Raw genomic sequence first — 27,180 nt, 5'->3', positions numbered from 1 at the left:
ACTAAGGAAAGGTTTGGGAGGAGTAGATATCACAGTTCTAGTATCTACACTGTGAGAACTAGATACTAGAAAAGCTGAGGGGGGTAGAAAACACTTGAGACAGGGTTGGAGAAGGAAAGAAGAGAATTAGGAAGCAGACGATTCTAGAGAATTCCCAGAGGTGTAAAGACAGATTCAGCGAATGAGAGGTGAGATTAGGTCTCTTAAGGGAGAATGAGAAAGTTTGGGGAGTAGGCCTAAGGTAAGGTGGAGAACATAGCCACGAAGATTGTTAAGGGGAATAGGAATGTGCTGAGACGCTGGACAGGATAAGGGAGAGAGAAGAAGGAGAGGACTGAAGAATTTACAAAGTGACCATAGGCTCTAAAGATTGAGAGATGACTATAAATACGGTTTGGTGAATGGAAGTGCTGCAGTTGTAAAGTCTGGGAAGCTTAGAGGAAGATTTGGGCAATCCGTTTTTGCTGGGCTAGTAGATCTGAGGGAAGCGACGTACTGGCCTAAGACTTTGAATTAGTGAAGCATTGGGAGTTGGGGAAATCGTTTGCTGGAAAGGAAGGAGAGCCATGTAGAAGAGATAGGTTTTGGAATTTTTAGATCATTAAATGGCTTGTGCCAGGTTAGGGGATACTTGGGCCAAGGAGAAAGAATGAGGTGAGCATGGGAGAAGTAATTGCTGGAAAGCGGAGAGAATTGAATAGGCATTTGGTTTTGAGGGGATATTTGTAGTTTCAGACAGGATTCTGGGAATTAGTGACTATAAAGAGAAAAGGAGTAGGAAAGATACTTAGGTATGAGGACTCAAGAGTATATTTGGGATTCTAGAGATGAATTGGTAGATATTCTTTGAAAAAGGACTACAGAAGGGAAACCTTAGGTTCTGAAGAAGTAATATATGTAAAAACCTATCAAAAAGGAGGCGAGAGTAGGAGATGCAGTACTGTGACAGTAAGTCCTAGGGATGAAAAGAAAGGAGAATCCTATAAAACAGTGGGGTAAAGGAATGGGAAAAATGGGTGGAAAAACCAGGGAAGGAAACTTAAGAATTGAGTGGAGACCTGCTATGATACGCAGTAGAAAAAATGAGAAAACTTTAGCAGGAGGAGATAGAGAGATGGATGCACAATAGAGGTAGAAGGCTACATAAAAGGTAAAGTGAAGATTGTTTTGGCTTTGGAAGACAGAAAAGTTGGACTATAACATGAATAAAGAGAATTTGGAAACTGACCCATAACATTATTTGTGAAATCTAGTAGTATTAAACCTGGAGTTTAATATTAACGTAACATTAATTGTTGTTAAATATCTTAGTTGCTGCCTTTCTTAAACTAAAATTTGATTTTTCAGTATACCAGCACCCTTCTATACAAATACATAAGAAAATCAGATTTTTAATAATTATACATTCTTTAGATAAGCTTATTAGAGCTCAGCTTCTCATTTTGGCAAAACAATTTCTCTGAAGATTGAAGAACTGGGTGAAGATACTGAGAGAAAATAAAAGGAAAATCTGCTGATTAGAAGATTGTATAATTGTTAGTAATTTATCATTTTTATTTTTTATTACTTTTCGTTTTATTTTTTTTAGAGACAGAGTCTCACTCTGTTGCCCAGGCTAGAGTGCAGTGGCACAATCTCGGCTCACTGCAACTTCCACCTCCCAGGCTCAAGCGATTCTTGTGCCTCGGCCTCCCAAGTAGCTGGGATTACAGGCATGCACCACCACGCCCGGCTAATTTTTGTATTTTTAGTAGAGAGGGGATTTCATCATGTTGGCCAGGCTGGTCTTGAACTCCTGGCCTCAAGTGATCTGCCCCACTTGGCTTCCCAAAGTACTGGGATTATAGGAGTGAGCTACCGTGCCTGGACAACTTACCTTTTTAAATAGATGCTTCGGTCTTCTTGGTTTAGGTTAACTGCTTATCCTGGAAAAGAGAGTTCTTTAGAAAGGCCTTTCTTTATGATAATATTGTGAAGAGAAGAGCATATATTGGTGAATATTTGTGTGTTCCTCAAATGGCTTATTTTCCCGTATTTTTCTTTTCTACTTTATTGGTACATAAGCAGGCTTCATCTAAGTCTCATGGTAGTAATAATACAGATTCTTTTTCTCCTTAGAATCATAAAGCTGAGAGAAAGCATAGACATGATCTCATTTCACCACTTCATCATGTAGTTGAGGAACCCAATATTCAGAGAGTTCTGTATTCTATAAGGGAATGTATTAATAAATGAGGGAACTGAGACTCAGATATTCCTAAGGCACCCTAAAAGCTTAGTGGTAGGGCCGTTAAGGACTAGGACTTGGGTCTCTTGACTGTGAGACCCATTGTGTATTTTGGAGTCATAATTGTCATCTGGGAATACTTAATTTGAGTTGTGTATCTTACTTATTTGCATATAATCTAGGATTCAGTCTTTTTCTTCAGTCGTAATTTATGAAGTCTCACACCAATTTCAAAGCATTCTTTATGTCTCCTTATGCTGACTTGCTTTTTTCTTAACTTCCATTTTTCCACTCTGTCTATCTGTTACTCACAAGTTAGTCCTGTTCCCTTGATAGTCTCTTGTGTGGCTTACTCTCTCAACTATTTTTCATGATCTCTTGCCTTCAATTTCACTAAACATTATTTAGGCATGTTTGCATATTCAGGGTGCATATTCTGAGTTGGTGATTTTTCATGAGTTTCCATAATTCAGTTTTTCAGATTAGATTTAGTAATTCCAAAGTATCATTGGATAATTTAATAGCAATTTTTAAAGTAAGTACTGTGTGCCAGACATTGTAATGGTAACTTTAGTTATTTAATGTGTCCACAGACCTACGGTGAATATTTTCCTGCATTGTGGGTAAAGACATTCAGACTCAGAGATTAAAAGTAACCCAACTAGTATGTAGCAGAACTAGGATTCAATCTAAGTTTACTCTCTAGAATCCATTCACTTTTCAGTACACTAATATTTTCTCTTGGGTAAGGCCTGAAATCCTGGTGTCACTCTTCCTTTTAATAGATGCCAATGGATGTTGCCAAAAACATAGTGGTTTTGAACTTCTTTATTAAAGCTTTTAGAGCTACTCTGACTAAAGTAGATTTGAGATCCCTATTTGCTTTGCATCCCTGGTGTGCTTGAGAGAAGTATCTTTTGAAAGTCATTGCTTTTGTATATACTATTACTATTAGAGGAACTATAAAATATTAAAGTCATTCATTATTCAACATGTTTTTGGTTTATCATTAGTTGTACTTTTCGGCCAGGTGTGGCGGCTCATGCCTGTAATCCCAGCACTTTGGGAGGCCAAGGCAGGTGGATCACCTCGGGTCAGGAGTTCAAGACCAGCCTGACCAACATAGAGAAACACTGTCTCTACTAAAAATACAAAATTAGCTGGCGTGGTGGCACATGCCTGTAATCCCAGCTACTCGGGAGGCTGAGGCAGGAGAATCACTTGAACCCGGGAGGCGGAGGTTGTGGTGAGCCGAGATCGCGCCATTGCACTCCAGCCAGGGCAACAAGAGTGAAACTCCATCTCAAAAAAAAAAAAAAAAAAAAAAAAAAGGTCTACTTTTCTATTATTATCTCTTAAATTCCTTTTTTTTTCTTTTGCAAGAGATAGGGTCTTGCTGTGTTGCCCAGGCTGAAGTACAGTGGCTTTTCACAGGCATAATCTTGGTGCATTACAGCCTCAAACTCCTGGGCTCAAGCAGTCTTCCCACTTCATCCTCTTGAGTAGGTAGGACTGAGGATGCATGCTAGCATGCCCAGCTCTGTAGTGATTTAACTGACATGTATATAGTAGTCCCTTTTTATATTCTATGAGGTAAACTAGGGCAGGAGTTAATATTTTCTTTTAATAAATGAGAAAATTGAAATGTTCATTGACTTGCCTAAGATCACAGAATCATTATGTGGCAGGAACAGCATTCAAACCCAGGACTTCGTATTTTTAGTCCATTGTTCTTTTTATAGCTTGCGTTGAAGGGTTTGGTATTTGAAGTGACATAGATCTAAGTTTGAAGCCCAACTAGGTATTTACATTGGTTGAGTCATTTAACTTCTCATAGTCTATTTTCTTATCTCTAAAATGAGAATACTTCTGCTTACCTTAAGAGTACTGTGAGAATAAGATAATACATAAAAAGCACTTACAGTTCCTGACACATAAGCTCTTAAGGAATGATAGCTAGTAGATAATTATACATTGAGAACTGTGAAGAAGGTTCATAGTTTATGTGGAAGCTCTCCTTTCAGTTTCTTATGTTATCAGCTTTTTTGTCCCCACAAGCTGTATGTTTATTCATATCTGATTAGATAGTCTTTCATCCATCTTCTTAAATTTATTATGGATATCAGGCCTCTTAGGAAGGCTTTAATGAGCTATTCACACAGATGGGGGAAATAAAGGGCAAAGTGAAGTGATTTGCTCAAGGTCACAGATTGAGTTACGAAAATAATCAAATCCCAGTATTTGTTTTTTTTTATTTTTTCATTAGATTTTTAAAATATTAAGTTATAATTTGTATGCCATATAATTCATTCTTTTAAATGTACAATTCAGTGATTTTTAGTATATTCACTCGGTTGTGCAATTACTGCCACTAATTGCAGAACATTTTCATCCTCCCGTAAACTCCTTACTCATTAGCATCTTCCCTTCCTCCCAGCATGTATTGCTTCTGGATCTTGAGTCACAGAAAGGCTTTTCCTTTTTTCAGGTTATAAAGGAATCATTTATATTTTTTCCTAGTACCTGTATAGTGTCCTTTTTTTTTTTTTTTTTTTTTTGAGACGGAGTCTTGCTCTGTCACCCAGGCCAGACGGAGTGCAGTGGCGTGATCTCGGCCCACTACAACCTCCGCTTCCCGGGTTCAGGTGATTCTCCTGCTTCAGCTTCCCAAGTGGCTGGGATTACAGGCATGCACCACCACACCCAGCTAATTTTTGTATTTTTAGTAGAGACGGGGTTTCATTATGTTGGCCAGGCTGGTCTTGAACTCCTGGCCTCAGGTAATCCGCCCACCTCAGCCTCCCAAAGTGCTGGGATTACAGGTGTGAGCCACCGTGCCTGGCCATTTTTTTTTTTTTTAATCCATTTGAAGTTTATCTTGATACACAAAGTGAGGAAAAGAAGAAATTTTATTTTTATCCAAAGGCTATCTAGTTGTTTTCATCATTTATTAAGTTTTTTAGTCCTTTACCCATTATGTAAATTTCACTACAATAAAGAAATAGTCCTGGCCAGGCTCAGTGGTCCATGCCTGTAATCCCAGCACTTTGGGAGGCCAAGGCGTGTGGACCACTTGAGCTTGGGAGTTGGAGACCAGCCTGGACAACATGGTGAAACCTCTTCTCTACAAAAATCACAAAAATTTAGCTGGGTGTGGTGGTGTGTGCCTGTAGTCCCAGCTACTCTGGAGGATCATTTGAGTCCGGGAAGCAAAGGTTGCAGTGAGCCAAGATCATGCCCCTGCATTCTAGCCTGGGACACAGAGTGAGACTTTGTCTCAAAAAAAAAAAAAAGTCTTCTTTCTCACTGATTAAAATGACACCTTTGTCATATGCCAAATTTCTGTATAGATCTGGGTCTGTGGAGTTTCTTTTATGTGCCACTACTGTACTTTTAATTAGAGGCTTTATTAATATGTTTTGAAGGGTGGTAGAGGTTGTTTCCCCCTCATTCATTTTTAGGATTTTCGTGGTTCCTCTTGTTTTTTCTCACAAATAAACTTTCTAATCCCATAGACTAGTGCCAGAAAAGAATCCTGATGGTATTTTTATTGGGATTACATTAAATACAAATATTAATTTAGAATATACATTTTTATGATGTTGAATGTTCCTTGAAGAAATATAGTATCTTTCAATTTGTATGAATCCCTTTTGAAGGAAATATATTTCAGATTCCAAGTATTGACCTAAATTATATTCAATCTAATATTACTTAAATTCCATAGTACTCTTAAATAATTGTGAAACTCAATAGATTTACTATTTAAATACAATTAAATCTACAAAAATCCCCAGTCTCACATTAGCAACATTATATTGATGTGAAACAATCTAATTTGCTGTTATCAGTTTACTGTAGTTTAAACTACAAGGACATTTATTATCGATAGGATGTTCCAGGGTTCATTCAGTTGCTAAACAATTTCATTCAGGACCCAGGCTTTTTGCATCCTTTCTTTTGCCATCCTTAGAATGGTGGCTTTTCCTTCTCTTGCTTGTCACCTTATGGTTGCAGGATGGCTGCTGCCACTCTACTTCTATCTTATCTTTACAAATAAAAAGAAATGGGGGCCAAAGTCCTTTCCTAGCTAAGCTTGTCTTTTAATTTTTTCCCAGAAATGCAAGCTCCCCAACAGATTTTTCCCTTAAGTCTTATTGTCCAGAACTGTTCACATACCCATCCTAAAACCAATCACTGGCTGTAGGGAATGGGATTAACTATGACTGGTTTAGACCGATTTTGATTCATTCCCTTGGACTGGAGGACAGACAACAAGAGATCTCTACTAGCTGCTTAAACAAAAGTATTACAGTTCTGTTAGGGAAGAGAGAGTGGGAAGTGGGCAGGTAATGTCTGGAATGGAGAATAAACAGCATCTGGCCCAAATCCTGAGGTTAACAAGTAGAGAAGCCTAATCTTCTGATTTCAACTTCCCTACTGTTTTCATTGCAGTGTAAGTACAGGAAGTAATAGTCCCACCCCCAACTCCCCTGCCCCTTATTGCCAGATTTGAGCCCCTTGACATTCATTTCAGAACTTCTGAGTAAAAGTCTATTTTTCCATTGTTGCTTATTGCCAGCAAATCTGTTTCTTCTTATTATCTCCAAAATTGGGTAATTTGCTCTTTTGTTTTATTTTAAACCTAATGAGCCTTCCTTGTTATGCTACTTGATGTCAGATTTCAGAAAACATCTCTAGTTGTTTGGGAAAGACTGTTTGCTTCACACTATGAAATAGTTTGTTTTTTTTTTAACAGAAGAAACTTTTAATTAATAATTCTATTAAGAGGGTGGCCACACTTAGATATTTCTTCAAATACAACATTGATTACAAGTTTCAGGTATATTCTACCAATGTATTTTGAAGATTGAATAAGAGATTATATTGAAAATTCCAATCGTTTCAAACCACACCAGAAGATGAAGTTGTTTACTTATCAGCCCTTTTCCTATATGCTTCTGTATGTGTTTTTGGCCATGGACTTTTTCCAGATTTAAGTAGACATCCTCTCTGTGCCACTAACAAGTTGTATGACTCTGGTCAGTTATTTTTCTCTTCCTGGGCCTCATTATCATGGAAAGAAAGAACACTTTGGCACCTGACATACTTGTTTAAATCCAAGCTCCCCAGCCTGGGCAACATAGCAAAAACTTGTCTCTACTAAAACAAAACAAAACAACCAGGCATGGTGGTGCACACCTGTTAGTCCCAGCTACTTGAGAGACTGAGATGGGAGAATCACTTGAGCCTGGGAGTTTGAGGTTGCAGTGTGCTGTGATCGTGCCACTGCACTCCAGCCTGGGAGACAGAATGAGACCCTATCTCTAAAAATAGTAATTATAAAATAAAAAGTCAAATCCAAGCTCCAGTGCTACCAAAAATGGCTCTGGGAAAGTTATTTAGTATTTCTGAGTCACCTTAAAATGAGAATACTTTAATGGTACTGTTCAAAATCGTGCTTGGTACGTAATGAACACCTAGTTGTTTCATAAAGTAAGATTTGAGTTAGATGATCTCTAACAGCATGATTCATGATGTAGTTTTTAGAATCCTGAAGTCTGCTGCTTAATGGCATGCCTTGGAGTAAGGAACACTTCAGACCCACCACAACCCTCAGCCAGCCATCTGGTTGCTTTCTTTTCATTCTCTTCAAAGTAATGCTAATAAGGACATTTTAAAAACAGTGGTGCCTTGATTTAAATAGCTGGCTGCAATTAAACTTCAGTATTTAGCCTCCACTACCAGACTCCTAGACTTTGACAGAATTTGTGACAACAGTGATTAAGACTGCTACTGTGCCCATTCATGACTCATCAATAACTCTCTTAATAAACTTAAGCAGCCTAGATGTTGATGTATTATTCCTATTTAGATTTGAGACATTCATGTAAAAACATACAACTTACATTTCTTGTTTCTTGTTCTCTAGGCAAGGAAGGTTTTTCCTCCTTCCCTTTCTCCCCTTTCTCTCCCTTCTCCTGGCTTTCCTTAGAATTTGATCATATAATTTTGTTGGTTTTGGTCATTATCTCCTAGTAGGCATATCACGTTGTAGACAAGCAGAGCATTCTCTATTCTCTTTAGTCCTCTGAATTGTAATTATTGGTCGACTGTGTATTCCTCAAAACTGTTGAGGTTCATAAGGGTAGGAATTGTGTCTGAATTTTGCTGGTGCCTAGAATGCTGTCTACTTTAGTGCTAACTGAATGAGAAACCCAAATCCTGGCCTATTTAACCCCATTCTATAAGAACAATGTTATTTCCCCACCGGTTCCCTTAAGATGGTATAACTAGGGCTATACTCCCTTTCTCCTAAAAGCGGTTATACTTCATAGAATAATAGAATCTCTATTTCAATACCAGCTTTTAGGTAAAATGTATTGTATTTACAATATGTTACTTTGAGATTTAAAATAATTATGTGGTTGAAACTCTTGTAATAGGTCTTGTAATAGGCTTGTAATAGGTCTCATGATATGTACAGATTCAGGCTTGTTACTTTTATTTTGTCAAAATTTGACAATTTATGTCTTCCTCTTTGATTCCCCAAACCTGAAAGCAAGTCCATTATTATAAGAGAGCAAATGTCAATTAGCAATTATTTTCACAGTAGCCTTATTTTATAGTATTCAGTTTTTCTGCCCTTGCCCAATTTATCACTTATTCTCTAAGAGTGAAGATTATTTTCCAAGCACCTTCACCAAGTTTAGGGATCAGAGCAAGCGGTCCACCATTAAAGGCTAGTGTTAAAAGCGCTCCAAAGTCATGTCCTAAGCAGTGTTAATTTCCTAAGTGTTTCTTGCACTTAACAATTGCCAAATTTATTTTGTTGGCAATGCCTTCCATTTTCTTTACTTTTTCAACTCCTACCCATCCTTTAAAACTCATGAAGCGCTTTCAGACTACATTAGTTCATTCATTTGCTCTGTCTTCTCTGAGCACCTATAACAATTTTGGCATCTCCACTTATCAATTGTTTGCACTGGTATTGTACTTTTTCACTGTTACTGTGTCAAACTTATCGAAGATAATTTTATGCAGATTTTTGTGTGTTTCCTCAATAAAAATTTAGAACTCCTGTAGTGCAAGGACCTTTGTTTCTTTGTGCTTTCTACTGTAACACAGTTAAATGTTTTTGTAAAATTTGATTTAATGGACATGTAGCACACATTCATTTAAAATAAAGTCCTGAAGCTTTTTCTGATCAGTCCAGCTTGCACTGATTTTTCTATTTTCTGTCCTTTGGTGGCACCTGTCATTTTACCAGGAATCAGCAAATGTTTTCTGTTAAAAGCCAGATAGTATTTCAGGCTTTGTGGGCTATGTTAGTCTCTGTTGCAGCTACTCAGCTCTGCTGTTGTAGAGTGAAAGTAGCCACAGACAATATGTAACTGAATGTGTCTGTGTTCTAACAACACTTTATGGACACTGAAATTTGAATTTCACATAATTTTCACGTGTCATTAGTCTCTCTCCTCCCCCTGCCCTCCACCTTTTAAAAATGTAAAGATCATTCTCTGATCCTGGGCCATGCAAAAATAGGTGGTGGGCTGGATTTCCCATAGGCTGTAGTTTGCCAACCCAGTATCAATACTGTTAGTTCTGTACTTCTACTGTCTTGTAGTAGAAAGAAGGTAGGTTTTAAAATCAACAAACTAGGATTCTCTTCCTGGCTTTACTGTAACTTACCGCTTAACTGGTGCAAACTTGACTTTATTTTTTTTTAAATGTAGATAATAATGCTAGCCTCAGAATTTTTGAGGAGAAAATGAGATATGTGTAGAAATATTATTTAAATTGGAAAACTGTCTAATGGAAACTTACTGTATTTTCTCAATTCTAGGATACATTCCATTTTTACATTTAAAATGATAATGTCTTTTTTTTTTTTGAGACAGAATTCTCACTCTGTCACCCAGGCTGGAGTGCAGTGGCATGATCTCGGTTCACTGCAACCTCCACCTCACAGGTCCAAGCAACCCTTCTGCCTCAGCCACCCGAGTAGCTGGGTTTACAGGTGTGTGCCACCACGCCCGGCTAATTTTTGTATTTTTAGTAGAGACAGGGTTTCACCATGTTGGTCAGGCTGGTCTCAAACTCCTGACCTCGAGGGATCTGCCCACCTTGGCCTCCTAAAGCACTGGGAGATAGTGTCTTAACAATGCTGTTGGTCAGATAACAATTCTACCATGGTTCTCATTCCCTGAACATAAGTGAGCACCAAAACCAGGATCAAAATTTACAAAACGTATAGGTGTTGAAACTTCTTAGAGATAAAACTGGAGTGCTCTTTTAACCACTAAAAACTGAATGCTTGTGAGGAGGCGTGGGTGTTCAATCAGGTGGGTTGAGCAACATTCCTAAAGTGAGAGTCAAAAGTAAGGCTGAGGCCAGGCACCATGGTTCATGCCTGTAATTCCAACACTTTGGGAGGCTGAGGTGGGAGGATTGCTTGAGCTCAGGAGTTCAAGACCAACCTAGGCAACATAGCTAGACCTTGTCTCTACCAAAAAAAAAAAAGTATGGGCTGGTGCAGTGGCTCACACTTGTAATCCCAGCAGTTTTGGAGTTCAGGGTGGGAGGATTGCTTGAGCCCAGGAATTTGAGACCAGCCTGGGCAACATAGCGAGACCACATCTCTACAAAAAGTTAAAAAATTAGCCAGGCATGGTAGCATGTACCTGTAGTCCCAGCCACTGGAGAGGCTGAGGTGGGAGGATCAATTGAGCCCAGGAGGTTGAGATTGCAGTGAGCCATGATCGTGACACTGTACTCCAGCCTGGATGACAGAGGGAGACCCTGTCTCAAAACAAAACAACAACAAAAAAAGTGAGATAGCTCTAAATAATTGTAAAGCTGGCATATGAACTGGTGTTTAGTTATATGAAACATTCCATCACCAATGTTCTTGTGAGGCACAGAAAACTATATTGGTCCGAGTGATTCAAAAGAGAGTAGGACTCCACCTATGAAGAAATGGTCAGGAATACCTTAAGTATTTTATTCTGCTTTCATTTATATGTATTATATATATGTCTCCATAAGTAATATATAATGAATCTATATAAGTATAAAAGAGCTATTTCTTCTGTAGAAAAGTAGAATGAATTCTTTTTTATATAAAAATGTAAAATCTAAGTGATAAATATTGTGTCATACTTGATAGTTCTTTTTCTTAGTTTTTCATCTTACAAATTCTTTTCCTTAGCTTTTCATCTTACAAATCGATGGTGCCTTGTACATACTATATTTCGTCTATTCTAGCAACAAGATTGTGATCTGCTTGTTTAGTTTTCTTAATTGTAAACTCCTTTTGTAGTTATTTACTTGTCCTAAGGCAGTTAGCATCTAGGAGCTCAATAAACATTTGTTGAGTGAATGAATGACACTCAGATGCAATGGAAACATGACATTTTCCCAATAGCAATAGTTTAGAATTGTCCATCCTGAATTTAATAGAGAAGTAAATGGGAGGGAGGAGCCATAGACTTAGAGTGAAATTTTAAAAATATGATTATTGAAAGCTTGCAAAAAATGAACTTGTGCACTATTTATATTCTTTTGTGATTCCATATTTGTATCTCTGTATCTTTATTCTTTTAAGAAATATGTCTTAGGTGGTTGTGAGGATTAAATTTGTATAATGCTTATAAAGTGCCTAGTACATATACATGTCTAGCTTGTTTCATTTAATCCTTTTCATTCCTTTAATTGAACAGCTTTTCCTTAAGCATAAGAACCGTTGTTCATTATATATAAAAACCACTTTTAATTGAGTTTTTCTGTGTTAATCAACTGAACTATATTATTAGCTGGGTTTCATAAAAAATGGCATTTTAGCATATTGTGGATAAGTAGGCTTGGGAGTGGAGCCACCCATAGAATTTACCAATATTTTATAACACTGTTGGGAGAAATGTGTCTTGGTATTCCCACCATCAACTCATTTTTAAGTTGGAAAATCTCTATACTAACATTTTTTCACTGATTATTGGGAATTCTAATCTTTTGTAGGTAATTAGAGGATTTGTACTTTTGCCTCTTCCCTAACCAGATTGATGTTTAGTAAGGGTGGTACTTTAAATTTTTATAGCATTTGATTTAACAAAATCTTCATGCCAGATATCATCCTTGTGAATCCTTTTCCCATATGATTATATTAACATGTGTTCCACAAGAAAGACTGGATGTGCCATTTATGAGCTCTCATGTATTATTTCATAGCCGTAGTGTACAGTGACTGTTTACCTATTTCCCCCCTGCATGAGCTCTTTGAAGGAAAGGACTAAATTTTAATCAATGGGAACTTCTAGTCTGCTTATTTCCCTAGTGCCTAAGAAGTATATCAGGGCCTGCCATGCAGGACATACTCAAATGTCTCTTCAATTGAATTGAGATTAAATTAGCTGCTTATATAAGCAAATTGTGACTGGAAAGAAGCTCTGAAATGATTGCCCTAATGATATTTACAGTTTGCTTATGAAGTATGTCTTTTTTTTTTTTTTTTTTTAAGACAGAATCGCACTCTGTCACCCAGGCTGGAGTGCAGTGGCACAATCTCAGCTCACTGCAACCTCTGCCTCCCGGGTTCAAGTGATTCTCCTGCTTTAGCCTCCTGAGTAGCTGGGATTACAGGCACATGTCACCACAACCGGCTAATTTTTGTATTTTTAGTAGAGATGGGGCTTCACCATGTTGGTCAGGCTGGTCTCGGACTCCTGACCTTGTGATCCACCTACCTTGGGCTCCCAAAGTGCTGGGATTACAGGTGTGAGCCACCACGCCTGGTCTGAAGTATGTCTTTTATTCTAGATCATCATGACATTCAGATGAGTCTGGGGAGGGGATGGTATGGCTGTTGGTCTGAAATATGCTTCATTAGAGGCTTCTATATGAACCTCTTTGGTTTTTAGACTTCAAACCTGCTTGTTTTCTTCCTGTTTTGGCAGAATAGTAGCTTACATAAATGCTGATTATTGGATAATGCCCCACACGTTGATTTTGAGGGTAAGCAACTGCATTAGCCTTTGCACAACATCAAAAAGCCTATATTCTGTCTGTTCTCTTGCTTTCATTAATGGTGTTTCAGTGGCTTTTTTTTTTGTTTAAGGCCAGATCATTTTAGAAAAGTTGTCATTATATCCTTTTTTTTTTTAAACTTTTCAAGTTGTAGAAAAATAAGTTAATAATTATGTTGTTTTCCTGTTGGGTGAAAGGTGGAAATAAAATTTAGAAAATTTATTTTCTAATTTAGGCAAAGTACAGTTCTTCATTATCAAAGGTATAAGATTACACCTGTTCTCCCTGTGCTACAGCAGTCTGTGTTTATCCATGCACTTTAAGCAAAGTATATATATATATTTTTTTATTTCATTTTATTATTATTATACTTTAAGTTTTAGGGTACATGTGCACAATGTGCAGGTTTGTTACATATGTATACATGTGCCATGTTGGTGTGCTGCACCCATTAACTCGTCATTTAGAATTAGGTATATCTCCTAATGCTATCCCTCCCCCATCCCGCCACCCCACAACAGTCCCTGGAGTGTGATGTTCCCCTTCCTGTGTCCATGTGTTCTCATTGTTCAATTCCCACCTATGAGTGTTTGGTTTTTTGTCCTTGTGATAGTTGACTGAGAATGATGATTTCCAGTTTCATCCACGTCCCTACAAAGGACATAAACTCATCATTTTTTATGGCTGCATAGTATTCCATGGTGTATATGTGCCACATTTTCTTGATCCAGTCTATCGTTGTTGGACATTTGGGTTGGTTCCAAGTCTTTGCTATTGTGAATAGTGCCACAATAAACATATGTGTGCATGTGTCTTTATAGCAGCATGATTTATAGTCCTTTGGGTATATACCCAGTAATGGGATGGCTGGGTCAAATGGTATTTCTTTTTTTTTTTTTTTTTGTGGGTATTTTTTTTTTTTTTTTAATTATACTTTAGGTTTCAAATGGTATTTCTAGTTCGAGATCCCTGAGGAATCGCCACACTGACTTCCACAATGGTTGAACTAGTTTACAGTCCCACCAACAGTGTAAAAGTGTTCCTTTTTCTCCACATCCTCTCCAGCACTTGTTGTTTCCTGACTTTGTAATGATTGCCATTCTAACTGGTGTCAGATGGTATCTCATTGTGGTTTTGATTTGCATTTCTCTGATGGCCAGTGATGATGAGCATTTTTTCATGTGTTTTTTGGCTGTGTAAATGTCTTCTTTTGAGAAGTGTCTGTTCATGTCCTTTGCCCACTTTTTGTTGGGGTTGTTTTTTTCTTGTAAATTTGTTTGAGTTCATTGTAGATTCTGGATATCAGCCCTTTGTCAGATGAGTAGTGCCACAATAAACATATTGTCTCCCATTTTGTAGGTTGCCTGTTCACTCTGATGGTAGTTTCTTTTGCTGTGCAGAAGCTCTTTAGTTTAATTAGATCCTGTTTGTCAATTTTGGCTTTTGTTGCCATTGCTTTTGGTGTTTTAGATATGAAGTCCTTGCCCACGCCTATGTCCTGAATGGTATTGTCTAGGTTTTCTTCTAGGGTTTTTATGGTTTTAGATCTAACATGTAAGTCTTTAATCCATCTTGAATTAATTTTTGTATAAGGTGTAAGGAAGGGATCCAGTTTCAGCTTTCTACATATGGCTAGCCAGTTTTCCCAGCACTATTTATTAAATAGGGAATCCTTTCCCCATTTCTTGTTTTTGTCAGGTTTGTCAAAGATCGGATAGTTGTAGATATGCGGCATTATTTCTGAGGGCTCTGTTCTGTTCCATTGATCTATATCTCTGTTTTGGTACCAGTACCATGCTGTTTTGGTTACTGTAGCCTTGTAGTATGGTTTGATCAAAAACTAGCAGAAGGCAAGAAATAACTAAAATCAGAGCAGAATTGAAGGAAATAGAGACACAAAAAACCCTTCAAAAAAATTAATGAATCCAGGAGCTGGTTTTTTGAAAGGATCAACAAAATTGATACACCGCTAGCAAGACTAATAAAGAAGAAAAGAGAGAAGAATCAAATAGACGCAATAAAAAATGATAAAGGGGATATCACCACCGATCCCACAGAAATACAAACTACCATCAGAGAATACTACAAACACCTCTACGCAAATAAACTAGAAAATCTAGAAGAAATGGATAAATTCCTTGACACATACACCTTCCCAAGACTAAACCAGGAAGAAGTTGAATCTCTGAATAGACCAATAACAGGCTCTGAAATTGTGGCAATAATCAATAGCTTACCAACCAAAAAGAGTCCAGGACCAGATAGATTCACAGCCGAATTCTACCAGAGGTATAAGCAAGGTATATTTTTCTGTGGTCTGACTCAGCAGGTCAGAAGTTCCTATGGCTTAAGTATCTTATCTGAAGATGGTTTTAAGTGAGGTAAGGTTTCATTTATTTGCTTGAAAGCACATCATATGTTGGGCTGTAAGTGTCCTGTTCTGCTTAATGCAAGACATTTTGTGAAATGCTTCTGTTTCCATTTTTGGATTCCATGATGCTCAACACAGAAAAGTAATAGTAATGGGAGCTATGATTTTCAAGCACATGGTAAATTCGTATTTAATAAATTAGAACTCTTTAAGAAGGCCTTCTGTATTCTGTCTCTGTGAATGGCATCAGGAAAACTTGAGAGTTTTCCTTGATTCTGCCTTCTCACTTCACTCTTCACCTCCCTCCGATCATGATCATAACAGTTCTAAACCTTGACTTTATTCTTAGTCTACATGGTGCTCAACCTTGCTACAAGGTTCTGCCAATCATTACTATCCCTACAGCAGGAACCAGTCCTCTTCCTAGGGATTTCAGGGTGTTCATTGCCAGCTTTGATTATTTCAAGAATGGGGAACTTAATATTATTTTGAGGATAGTATTGAAAACTGGTAAGGAAATGACCCTGAGAGTCAGATTCTAGCTCAGCTACTTCCTATGGTCTTAGACAAGTTATTTAAACTCCATTGGCCTTAGTTTTCTCGTTTGGAAAATGGGGATAATAATAGCTACCCCAGAGGCTTGGTGTAGAAATTAATTCCTGTGTTTATCTCTATTGTCTCCTCAAACTTCATTAAGTTATAGTAATTTGGAAAAAGGAATAAAGCTAAAGGACAAAGAAGAGTAGGGATATAAGATGCTAACAAAATTTAGGAAGATAGAAAGCAAGTTGATAAATATTTAGAAGAGAAAACTGAAAACTACTTGTAGAAAGAGAATGAAAGTGCAAGCTAATCCATATCACTATCCTATAAAGGCTCAAGAATTCCAGGCACTAGGTGCCTGTGAAAGGGGACTTAGAGTCTTCTTCTAAGAGTTTTCTAGTTTTGGCTCATACATGCAAGTCTGTGATCCATTTTGAGTTAATTTTTATGTATGATATGAGGAATGAGTCCAACTTCATTCTTTTGCATGTGGATATCCAGTTATCCCAGTATGAATTAATTGCAAAGGTTTCTTTTCCTATTCAATTATCTTGGCACCCTTGTCAAAAGTCAATTGACCATAAATGTATGTGTTTGTTTTTGAACCCTCAATTCTATATCATTGGTTTATATATCGATCACGGTACTACACTGTCTTTTGATTACTGTAGCTTTTTGTAGTAAGTTTCGAAATCAGGAAGTATACTGTTTCCAACTTTGTTCTTTTTTAAAAAACTTATTTTGGTTCCCTTGAATTTCCCATATGAATTTTAGGGTGATTTTGTCAACTTCTGCAAAGAAGCCAGGTGTAATTTTGATAGGCATTGCTTTGAATCTGTAGATCAATTTGAGAAGTATTGCCAACTTAATAATACTCAGTGTTCCAATCCATGATCACTGGATGTCTTTATTTATGTCTTTTTTAATTTCTTCAACAGCATTACATAGTTTTCAGTGTTTAAATCTTGCATTTATTTGGCTATATTTATTCCTGCATATTTTATTCTTATCAGTGGTATTGTAAATGGAATTGTTCTCTTGATTTTATTTTTGGATTGTTAATTGCAAATTACAGAAATACAATTGATTTTTATATATTGGTCTTATTTTCTGAAACTCTACTGAAATTGTTCCTGTAGTTTTTTAGTGGATTCCTTAGGATTTTGCCCTACACATTTTAACATGTATAGGTAATATAAAATTCCAAGTTTAATCAATATCTCTGCTGTTCTTCTGAAATAATACAATGACTTTAGCAACCTGTGGCAGGTGGAATAACAGCATCCCCAGAATGCTGAGGTCTGAATCCCTGGAACCTGTGAATATGTTATTTTACATGGCAGAGAGGAATTGAGGTTGCAAATGGAATTAAGGTTGCTAATCAGCTGACCTTAAAATAAACAGAATATCGTGGATTATTTGGGTGAGCCCAGTGTAATCACTGGTGTCTTTTAAAGAGAAAGAAACAGAAGAGCAAGTCAGAGCCTGAGAGATTTGAAGATGCTGTGTTGCTTGCCCGCTTTAAAATGGAGGAAGAACCTGTAAGCCAAGAAATACAGGCTGCCTCCAGAAGCTGGAAATGGTATTTAGACCTCTGAAACTGGGCACTAGACTAACTCATTGCTACTATTCTGGTTATTGCTTATAGGCCTTGGTAGTAGACATATCTAGAATTGTGAGTTCATATTGATATTTCTTTTTTTTTTTTTTGAGACAGAGTCTTGCTCTCACCCAGGCTGGAGTGAAAGTGGCACTATCTTGGCTCACTGCAACCTCCGCCTCCTGGGTTCAAGCAATTCTCTGCCTCAGCCTTCCGAGTAGCTGGGATTACAGGCGCCTGCTACCACACCTGGCTAATTTGTGTATTTTTAGTAAAGATGGAGTTTCACCATCTTGGCCAGGCTGATCTTGAACTCCTGACCTCATGATCTACCTGCCTCAGCCTCCCAAAGTGCTGGGATTACAGGGGTGAGCCCCTGCGCCCAGCCCGTACTGATATTTCAAAAGGAAGGACAAAAGGAATCAAGAGTTCACCCTGACATTTTCATTTCAAAATTAAGATTATAGGGTTTTTTACTTTTTTGATTTTTATATAATTATCTCTTCCCTTACAACGAAAGTCTTGGTTCCTAATGACATTAACCTAACTACCTATTTGCTTTATCCAAATATGTATGTATATGATGTTCAAAATAACAAACTGTGCTACCATTAAAAATAACCAACAATATGATTACTGAATACTGTTTAAAATTTATTTTCAGTTCTTTTTTTTCCTTAAAGTGTATTTATCTCACTAGAGATGTGCAGTCAAATAATTGTTAAAGTCACTTGGAATAATTCTTAATACACCATTAAGTTAATTTGTTCCCTTTTATGTTAATTGTGGTAATTGATTTGTACAAAGTGTTTAACATGCTTATAAAACAAAAATTATTTACATGACTAAAATGTTGAAGTATAAAACAATGTATATTTAGAAAAGTATAGCTTTTTTTGCTTGTAATATCCTACAAGTAATTATTTTCATTAGTTTTTGCTTTTATCAATGCACTTCAAAATATGTAAACATATATTTATATTTCCTCCTTATATAAAAGATAACATTGGCCAGATGCAGTGGCTCACACCTGTAATTCCAACACTTTGGTAGGCCAAAGCAGGCAGATCACTTGAGCTCAGGAGTTTGAGACCAGCCTGGGCAATGTGGTGAGACCCTGTCTCTATTTAAAATTTTAAAAAAATAATAAATAAAATAACATACATATGGTTCTGCATATTGCTTTATTTATTTATTTATTTATTTATTTATTTATTTATTTATTGAGACAAGGTTTCATTCTGTCACCCAGGCTGATGTGCAGTGGCATGATCATGGCTCACTGCAGCCTTGACTCCCTGGGGTCAAGCTATTCTTCCACCTCAGCCTACTTAATAGTTGGGACTGCAGGTGTGCACCACCATGCCCCCTAATTTTTGTATTTTTCATAGAGACAGTGCTTTGCCATGTTGCCCAGGCTGATCTCAAACCTCTAGGCTTAAGCAATCCACCCACCTCGGCCTCCCAAAGTGCCGGGATTGCAGGCATGAGCCACTGCACCTGGCTTGCCTATTGGTTTTTTAAATTTAAGGTATTCTGGCCGGACGCGGTGGCTCACGCTTGTAATCCCAGCACTTTGGGAGGCCGAGGCGGGCGGATCACGAGGTCAGGAGATCGAGACCATGGTGAAACCCCGTCTCTACTAAAAATACAAAAAATTAGCCGGGCGTGGTGGCGGGCGCCTGTAGTCCCAGCTACTCGGAGAGGCTGAGGCAGGAGAATGGCGTGAACCCGGGAGGCGGAGCTTGCAGTGAGCCGAGATTGCGCCACCGCACTCCAGCCTGGGTGACAGAGCGAGACTCCATCTCAAAAAAAAAAAAATTTAAGATATTCTGATCACTTCTTATTAGTACACAGAAATCTTTTCCATTATTTTCTCTGCAGTTGCATAGTATTCTGTTGTGTGGACATATTCCAGTGTATTCAGCCAGTCTCCTGTTGATGGCCATTGGGTTTTTTTCATCCTTTTCTCTTTCAAATAGTGCTGAAATGAGCAAATTTACTCATATGTCATTTAGTATTTTGGGGGTTAGGGCCACTTTTAAGATAATTGTCTTTAATATTCTACAGTTTTACCATAATGTATTACTTCTCTTTAAATCTTGTGATTCACTGGGCTTCATGAATCTGTAGTTTGATGTTTCCTCAGTTCTGAAAACTTCAGCCACAGGTTAAACATTCCTAATCTGAAAATCTGCACTGCTCCAAAAGCTGAAATTTTGAGTGCTGACATGACACAAGTCAAAACAGAGCAAGAAATGATGTCATTTTATAAAATGAGGGACAGACTTTCAAGACAAAAACCATTATTAATGAAGCAGATGACTGGAAAAAAAATTTTAAGAAGCCACCTAGCAGCATACATTCTCATCCCTAGAGGACCCACCTTCTGGTCCCTTGTAGGGTTAGAATATTTGTCCCCTCCAAATCTTATGTTGAAATGTAATCACCAATGCTGGAGGTAGGGCCCAGTGGAAAGTATTGGATCATAGGGGCAGATCCCTTATGAATGGCTTAGTGCTATCTGCTTGGTAATGAGTGAGTTCTGGTTCTGAGTTCAGTCGAGATCGGGTTGTTTAAAAGAGAGTGGTGCACATCCCTGCTGTCGGCTCCCACTCTTGCCACGTGTTGTGGCTGTTCCAGCTTTACCTTCCACCGTGATTGTAAGCTTCTGAAGCCCTCACCAGAAACAGATACTGGTAGCATGCTTCTTGTACAGCCTGCAGAACTCCAGGCCAAAATAAACCTGTTTTCTTTATCAATTACCCAGCTTCAAGTATTTCTTTATAGCAATGCAAGAATGGACAACACAGAAAATTGATACTGAAGAGTAGGACATTGCTATAAAGATAACTGAAAATGTGGAAGCAGTTTTGGAACTGGATAATGGGCAGAGGTTGGAAGAGTTTGGAGGACTCAGAAGAAGACAAGAAGACAAGGAAAAGTTGGAACTTCTTAAAGACTTGGTTAAATAATTTTGACCAAAATGCTGATAGAAATATGGACAGTGAAAGCCAGGCTAATGAGGTCTCAGGTGGAAATGAGGAGTTTTTTGGGAACTGGAGTAAAAGTCACCATGTTATGCTCTGGCAAAGAGTTTGCCTGCATTGTGTTGTTCATGCCATAGGAACCTGTAGAAAGTTGAACTTGAGAGTGATCAAGAGTATCTGGCAGAAGAAATTTTTTTTTTTTTTTTTTTTTTTTTTTTTTTTGAGACAGAGTCTCGCTCTGTCGCCCAGGCTGGAGTGCAGTGGTGCAATCTCGGCTCACTGCAAGCTCCGCCTCCCGGGTTCACGCCATTCTCCTGCCTCAGCCTCTCTGAGTAGGTAGGACTACAGGCGCCCACCACCACGCCCGGCTAATTTTTTTGTATTTTTAGTAGAGACGGGGTTTCACCATGGTCTCGATCTCCTGACCTCGTGATCCGCCCGCCTCGGCCTCCGAAAGTGCTGGGATTACAAGCGTGAGCCACCACGCCCAGCCGGCAGAAGAAATTTCTAAGCAGCAAAGCATTCAAGAGGTGGCCTGGCTGCTTCTCACAGCCTGGTATCAGATACAGGAGCAGAGGAATGACTTAAAGTTGGACTTCATAGGCCGGGTGCACTGGGAGGCCAAAGTGGGAGGATTGTTTGAGTTCAGGAGTTTGAGACCAGCTTGGACAACATAGTGAGACTTCATTTCTACTAAAAATAAAAGAAGTTATCAGCTGGATGTGGTGGTATATGCCAGTAGTCCCAGCTAGTCCAGAGGCTGAGGCAGGAGGATCACTGAAGTCTGGGAGATTGAGGCTGCAGTGAGCTGTGATCATGCCACTGCACTCTAGCCCGGACAAAAGAGTGAAACCCTGTTTGAAGAAAAAACAAAGCTGGAACTTATTTTAAAGCGGGAGCAGACTGTAAAAGTTTGGAAAACTTGCAGCCTGGCCCTGTGGTAGAAGAAGAATCCAGGAGGGCTTTGGAGTAACCACTTACTAGAGAGATTTGCATGACTAAATGGGAACCAACTGTTAATATCTAAGACAATGGGGAAGAGGTTTCAAAGTTGTTTCAGATGTCTTTGGGAAGGTCCCTCTCATCACAGGTCCAGAGACCTAGGAGGAAAGAATGGTTTCAGGGCCCAGGCCCAGGGCACTGCCGCCCTGCTCAGCCTCAGGACGCTGCACCTTGTATCCTGGCTACTCATGCTCCAGCCAGGGCTCAAAATGCCCCAGGCACAGCTTGGGCTGCTGCTCTAGAGGGCACAAGCACTGTAAGCCTTGACCACTTCCATGTGGTTGGTAAGCCTGCATGCACATAGAATGCGAGAGTGAAGAAGGCTAGGCAGCTTCTGCCTAGATTTCAGAGCATATATGAGAAAGCCAGGTGCCCAAGTAGAAGCCTGCTGCAAGGGCAGAACCCCTGCAGAGAAACTTTGCTAGGGCAATGCTGAGGGGAAATGGGGGGTTGGAGCCCCCCTCAAAGACCCCACTGGAGCATCACCTAGTGGAATTGTGGGAAAGGGGCTGCCACACTTCAGACCTTAGAATGGTAGAGCCACCGGCAACTTGCATCCTGAGCATGGAAAAGCTGCAGGCACTCAGCTCTAACCTCTGAGAAAAGCTGGCAGGGCTATACCCTGCAAGCAATAGGTAGAGCTGCTCAAGGCCTTGGGAGCCCACCCCTTGTATCAGTGTGCCCTGGATGTGGGACATGGAGTCAAAAGAGATTATTTTTGGAGCTTTAAGATTTAATGACTACCCTGCTGGGTTTCAGACTTTCATAGGGCTTGTAGCACCTTTCTTTTGGCCAGTTTCTCCATTTTGGAATGGGAATGTTCACCCAATGCATGTACCACCACTGTATCTTGGAAGTAAATAATTTGTTTTGGTTTTACAGGCTCATAAGTGCATCTCGGGCTGCTTCCACCTCATAGGTGGAAGGAGATGAGTCTTAGATGAGACTTAGGACTTTGGACTTGATGCTGAAACAAGTTAAGACTTTGGGGGAACTATTGAGAAGGGGTGATGGTATTTTGCAATGTGAGAAGGAGATGAAATTGAGGGGCCGGGGGCAGAATGATATGGTTTGGATGTTTGCACCCTCCAAATCTCATGTTGAAATGTAATCCCCAATGCTGGAGGTGGGGCCTAGTGGCAGGTGTTGGATCATGGATGCAGATCCCTCATGAATGGTTTATTGCCATCACCTTGGTAATGAGTGAGTTCTTGCCCTGAATTCTCTTCAGATCTGGCTGTTTAAAAAGAGTGTGGCACCTCCCCCTTCTCTTGCTTCTGCTCTCGCCATGTGACACATATGCTCCTACTTCACCTTCCACCATGATTATAACCTTCCTGTGGCCCTTACCAGGAACAGATGCTGGTACCATGCAGAACCATTAGCCAGTTAAACCTTTTTATAAATTACCCAGTCTCAGGTGTTACATTACAGCAAGAACAGACTTAACACATCCCTCAACTGCTTCTGATGTTTCTTCTCACCTAAAAAAATAAAATACCGTGTTCAGTAACCTTTTCATCAAAAACAACATTGTAGGTGGGAGACTGAAAGCCTGCCATTTTTGGTTGTTGCTTTTATTTAATAACTGGTAGAGGTGTTCTGTGATGTTACTGTGCTGGTTGGTTATCCTGAGTACATTATGTTTTTTCACTGTATTAATGGTATGTTGTGTCTTTTACTGTTAAGTACTTATGTGTGAATAAGTGTAAGAAAAATGATTATCAGTAACATGTAAGTTCAATCAGGAATGATGGTGATGCCAGACAACCATAGATTTTCCACATGGGTGGCTAAGATAGTGACACCATTGCTTTCTCATGGTTCAGTTTACACAAACTTTGTTTTGTGCACAAAATTATTAAAAACATTGTTTAAAATTACCTCCAGGCCATGTGTATAAGGTCTATATGAAACATAAATGAATTGTGTGTTTAGACTTGGGTCCCATCCCCGGGATATCTCATTGTGTATATGCAGATACTCCAAAATTTTAAAAAAAGGAAACAATAAACTGAAATTTGAAACACTTCTGGTCCCAAGCATTTTGGACAAGGGGTACTCAACCTATACGGCCTCTTCAAATCCTACTTTTATTTCACTCTCTTATTTCCTTTCAGAACTTCAGTTTGACATATTTAAGACTTATTTACTCTTCCCTTCGTATTTCTTAACTTGTGTATTTTCCATCTTCTATTTGTATTTTGGATTCTAAATTTATCTAGATGTATCTGAACAAATTCACTACTAGTTTACCCTTCTCCTTAGCTGTGTCTAATATGTCAAACTTGACTATTTGTTTTTTAATTTTAATTCTTTTCATTCTAGAAGCTTGTTTCAAGTTTCTCTTCATTTAAATGTATTAAGCAGTTATTTTATATTGTATTTGATAATTTCTTTATGTGAACTCTTTACAGGTCTGTTTCCTCACATATTTTATGCTTTTTGATTGTGAGATGGTCATTTACCTTGGAACTTTGTTAAAGTTCTTAGTCCTAGAATGAAGATTGATTCTTCAAAGAGGATTTGCCTTTGTTTTTCTTGGGGGTCCTGAGGGCACTACCAGTTGGATCCACTTTACATTCTCATCTTGAAACTTCTTGGGATATGTAAATGATATGTATTTAGCTCCATATCAGTTTGAGAGCTGTGTTTGTTTTTTCTTGCTTCTCCCTTCTCAATGCTAAGTTTTAAGACAGGCCTTTTTTTTTAATGTTTAATTTTTAAAATTTAATCCCGAGATTGTGGTAAGGAGCAGAAAGTTAATTCTGTTTCGACCTTTCACTGAGCTTATGATCCTTTGGGATCCCAGCTTGATGGGAGAAAGGTTTCCTACTGGGCTCCGCAGCAAGACTTCCCACCTTGGGCTTTGTGTCCTGTTCTGTGTGCCCCAGGAAACCACAAAACTTCAAGTTCAGACAGTTGGCAAATGCCATCAAGATAAAAGCCAGATTTAATGGTCTAAGTGCCTCTCTGGGTTCCCACCTTACTTAACTTTTGGCCTGGGTCTTCCCTGTTCCTTACTTTCTTGCCAGCTCATCTATGCGTTTAAGAAGAACGAATGACTATATAATTATAATATATAAGATCGTTATATATAATTATTTAATAATTATACACTGTGATTGTATAAATATAACATCTATTTATATAATATTTTTCACACACATACTTACATATAATTTTAGCCAATGTTTCTCGTTGGATCTATTAATTACCATAGACAGAAACAGTCCCTAATATAAGATGTCTGTACTCAGGCAGACTGTCAGTCATTGTGTGAAAATGGGGAACACTATTTTCTAACATGCAAAGTTTCAAAATTAATGTCCCTTTCTCATGAAGCTGATGGAGGATGTGTTTCATCAAAATAAGAGACTACAAGAAAAATATGGGATATGGGATTAGGGATTCAACACAGGTAAAAGGCAAGAAGAATTCCTGAGATTATAGTAAAATGTTAGCAGTTCATCATATCAGACAGCAGGCAGTCCCATTTGGAGCAGATGAATGGAGGGTGCCAGAAATGGAAATTTGAGTGAAAAATAGACCTGGTAGATTATTTAATGTGAATGACCAAATATTAAGAGAAGTTTTACAGAATTCAAAGGCTTTGTTTAAAATTGTGAAATACTCATACAGAAAAGTAAAGTATATGTGTGCAGTTCAAAAAATAATAAATTCTCATGTATCCGTCACCTAGTTTAAGAAATAAAACATTATCAGCACCTTAGAAACCTGTTTGTCTCTCCTTGAGAGCATCTCTGTTTCCCACACTGGTGATAATCAGTGCCTGGCTTTTCTTTATTGTTTTACCACCTATGCATGTATACATTAAAAATACATTATTTAGCTTTGCCTGTTTTTGAACATTATTATTAATGGAATTATACAGGATTCATTCTTCTGTGCTTATTTCTTTCTCTAAGTATTTTTCAGATTCATGTAACTTTTAAATTTATTTTCACTGCTATGCTATATTCTATTACCCAGATACATCACAGTTTGTATATTCTATTGGTGATGTATATTTAGCTTGCTTGTTATTCTTTGCTTTTATAGACATGTGTCTACAAACATTCTTATATATGTGTTTTGATGCCTATGTGCAGGAGGTTCTCTGTAAAGTAAAATTACCAGGTTGAAGGACACCCGTCTAATTTTATTAGGTGATGCCTTACTGTTTTCCAAATAGCCTTTCCTGTTTCCTTGTTAATACCTGTTAATGTCTGGCTTCCTATATTTTGTCAACACGATGGATGTGAAATATGATACTTCACTGTAATTTAAATTTTATGTATTTTAAATTGGAAACCTTTTCATATGTTTATGGGCTGTTTGTGTTTCCTCTTTAGGGAAAAGTGTATTAATGTCTTTTGCCTATCAAAAGGTTTTGGGAAACAATTAGTGACACTTTAATAGAAAACTAAGCAAACAAAATTAAAAAGACAATTATTAATTCTGGAAAAAAGCAAAAAGTTGTACAGGAAGTACAATTGGTATACCATGTGGCTCAACTATAAACAGTGTTTCTATAATGACTAACAGGAAGTACTTACTAATAATCACTTTGCAAAGCTTACAGTTGAAGAAATTGAGGCAGATTAATTTGCCAACAGTCACATAGCTTGTAATTATTGGAAATGAAATTTAGACTAAAAGAATCTGACTTCAGAGCCCATGTTCTTATCCATGAAACTATGCTTACTTCTCTCTGTATGTAGCCATAGTATGAAAATGGCATATAGTTTAATGAAAAGGTTTTTATTTTAATGAAGTTCAAGTCCTGTATCTTTTTTATCACTTCTGCTTTGGGTTTTGTATCTAAGAAATTGTTGCCTAACCCAAGATCACAGAGTTTTACTCGTTTTTTACTTCTCAGAGTTTTATAGTTTTAGCTCTTATATTTAGGTTTATGATACACTTTGAGTTAATTATGTATATGGTGTGAGGAAGGGGTCTGGATTTGTACTTTTGCATGTGGATATCCAGTTGTCCCAATATCATTTCCCTCATTGAATTTATCTTGGTCCCTTTTTTGAAAATCAGTTTGTTACAGGAAAGGGGTCCCGATCCAGACCCGAAGAGAAGGTTCTTGGATCTCGCTCAATAAAGAATTCAGGGCGAGTCCACAGTGCAAAGTAAAAGCAAGTTTACTAAGAAAGTAAAGTGGTGAAAGAACAGCAACTCCATAGACAGAGTAGGACGTTCCCGAAAGTAAGAGGAGGAACATATCCACTCTAGGTATAATGCTTGTATATATGGGGAGATGTCTTCTGCTACAAGGGTTTGTGATAAAGGATTAATTTCTTAATTACTATATTTTGCAAGAATGGATATTATAAACTTTAAAGCAAAATTAGGAATGCCTTTGTTCTCCAGATATCAGGATAGCTGGAAGCTCTCAAGTGTGGGTCTGTTTAGT

General features: G+C 38.1%; 1 protein-coding gene across 2 annotated transcripts in view; it reads left to right on the top strand.

The window, feature by feature from the left end:
- The window catches only part of PPME1 (protein phosphatase methylesterase 1), an 88,350-nt gene that overhangs the window by 828 nt on the left and 60,342 nt on the right, over positions 1-27,180 (top strand). The window lies entirely within an intron of this gene.

Source organism: Nomascus leucogenys, chromosome 15, assembly GCF_006542625.1.
Source record: "Nomascus leucogenys isolate Asia chromosome 15, Asia_NLE_v1, whole genome shotgun sequence".
In the NCBI taxonomy this organism is placed as follows: domain Eukaryota; kingdom Metazoa; phylum Chordata; class Mammalia; order Primates; family Hylobatidae; genus Nomascus; species Nomascus leucogenys.
Note: the sequence above shows the minus strand (reverse complement) of the source record. Positions and strands in the feature narration are given on the sequence as shown.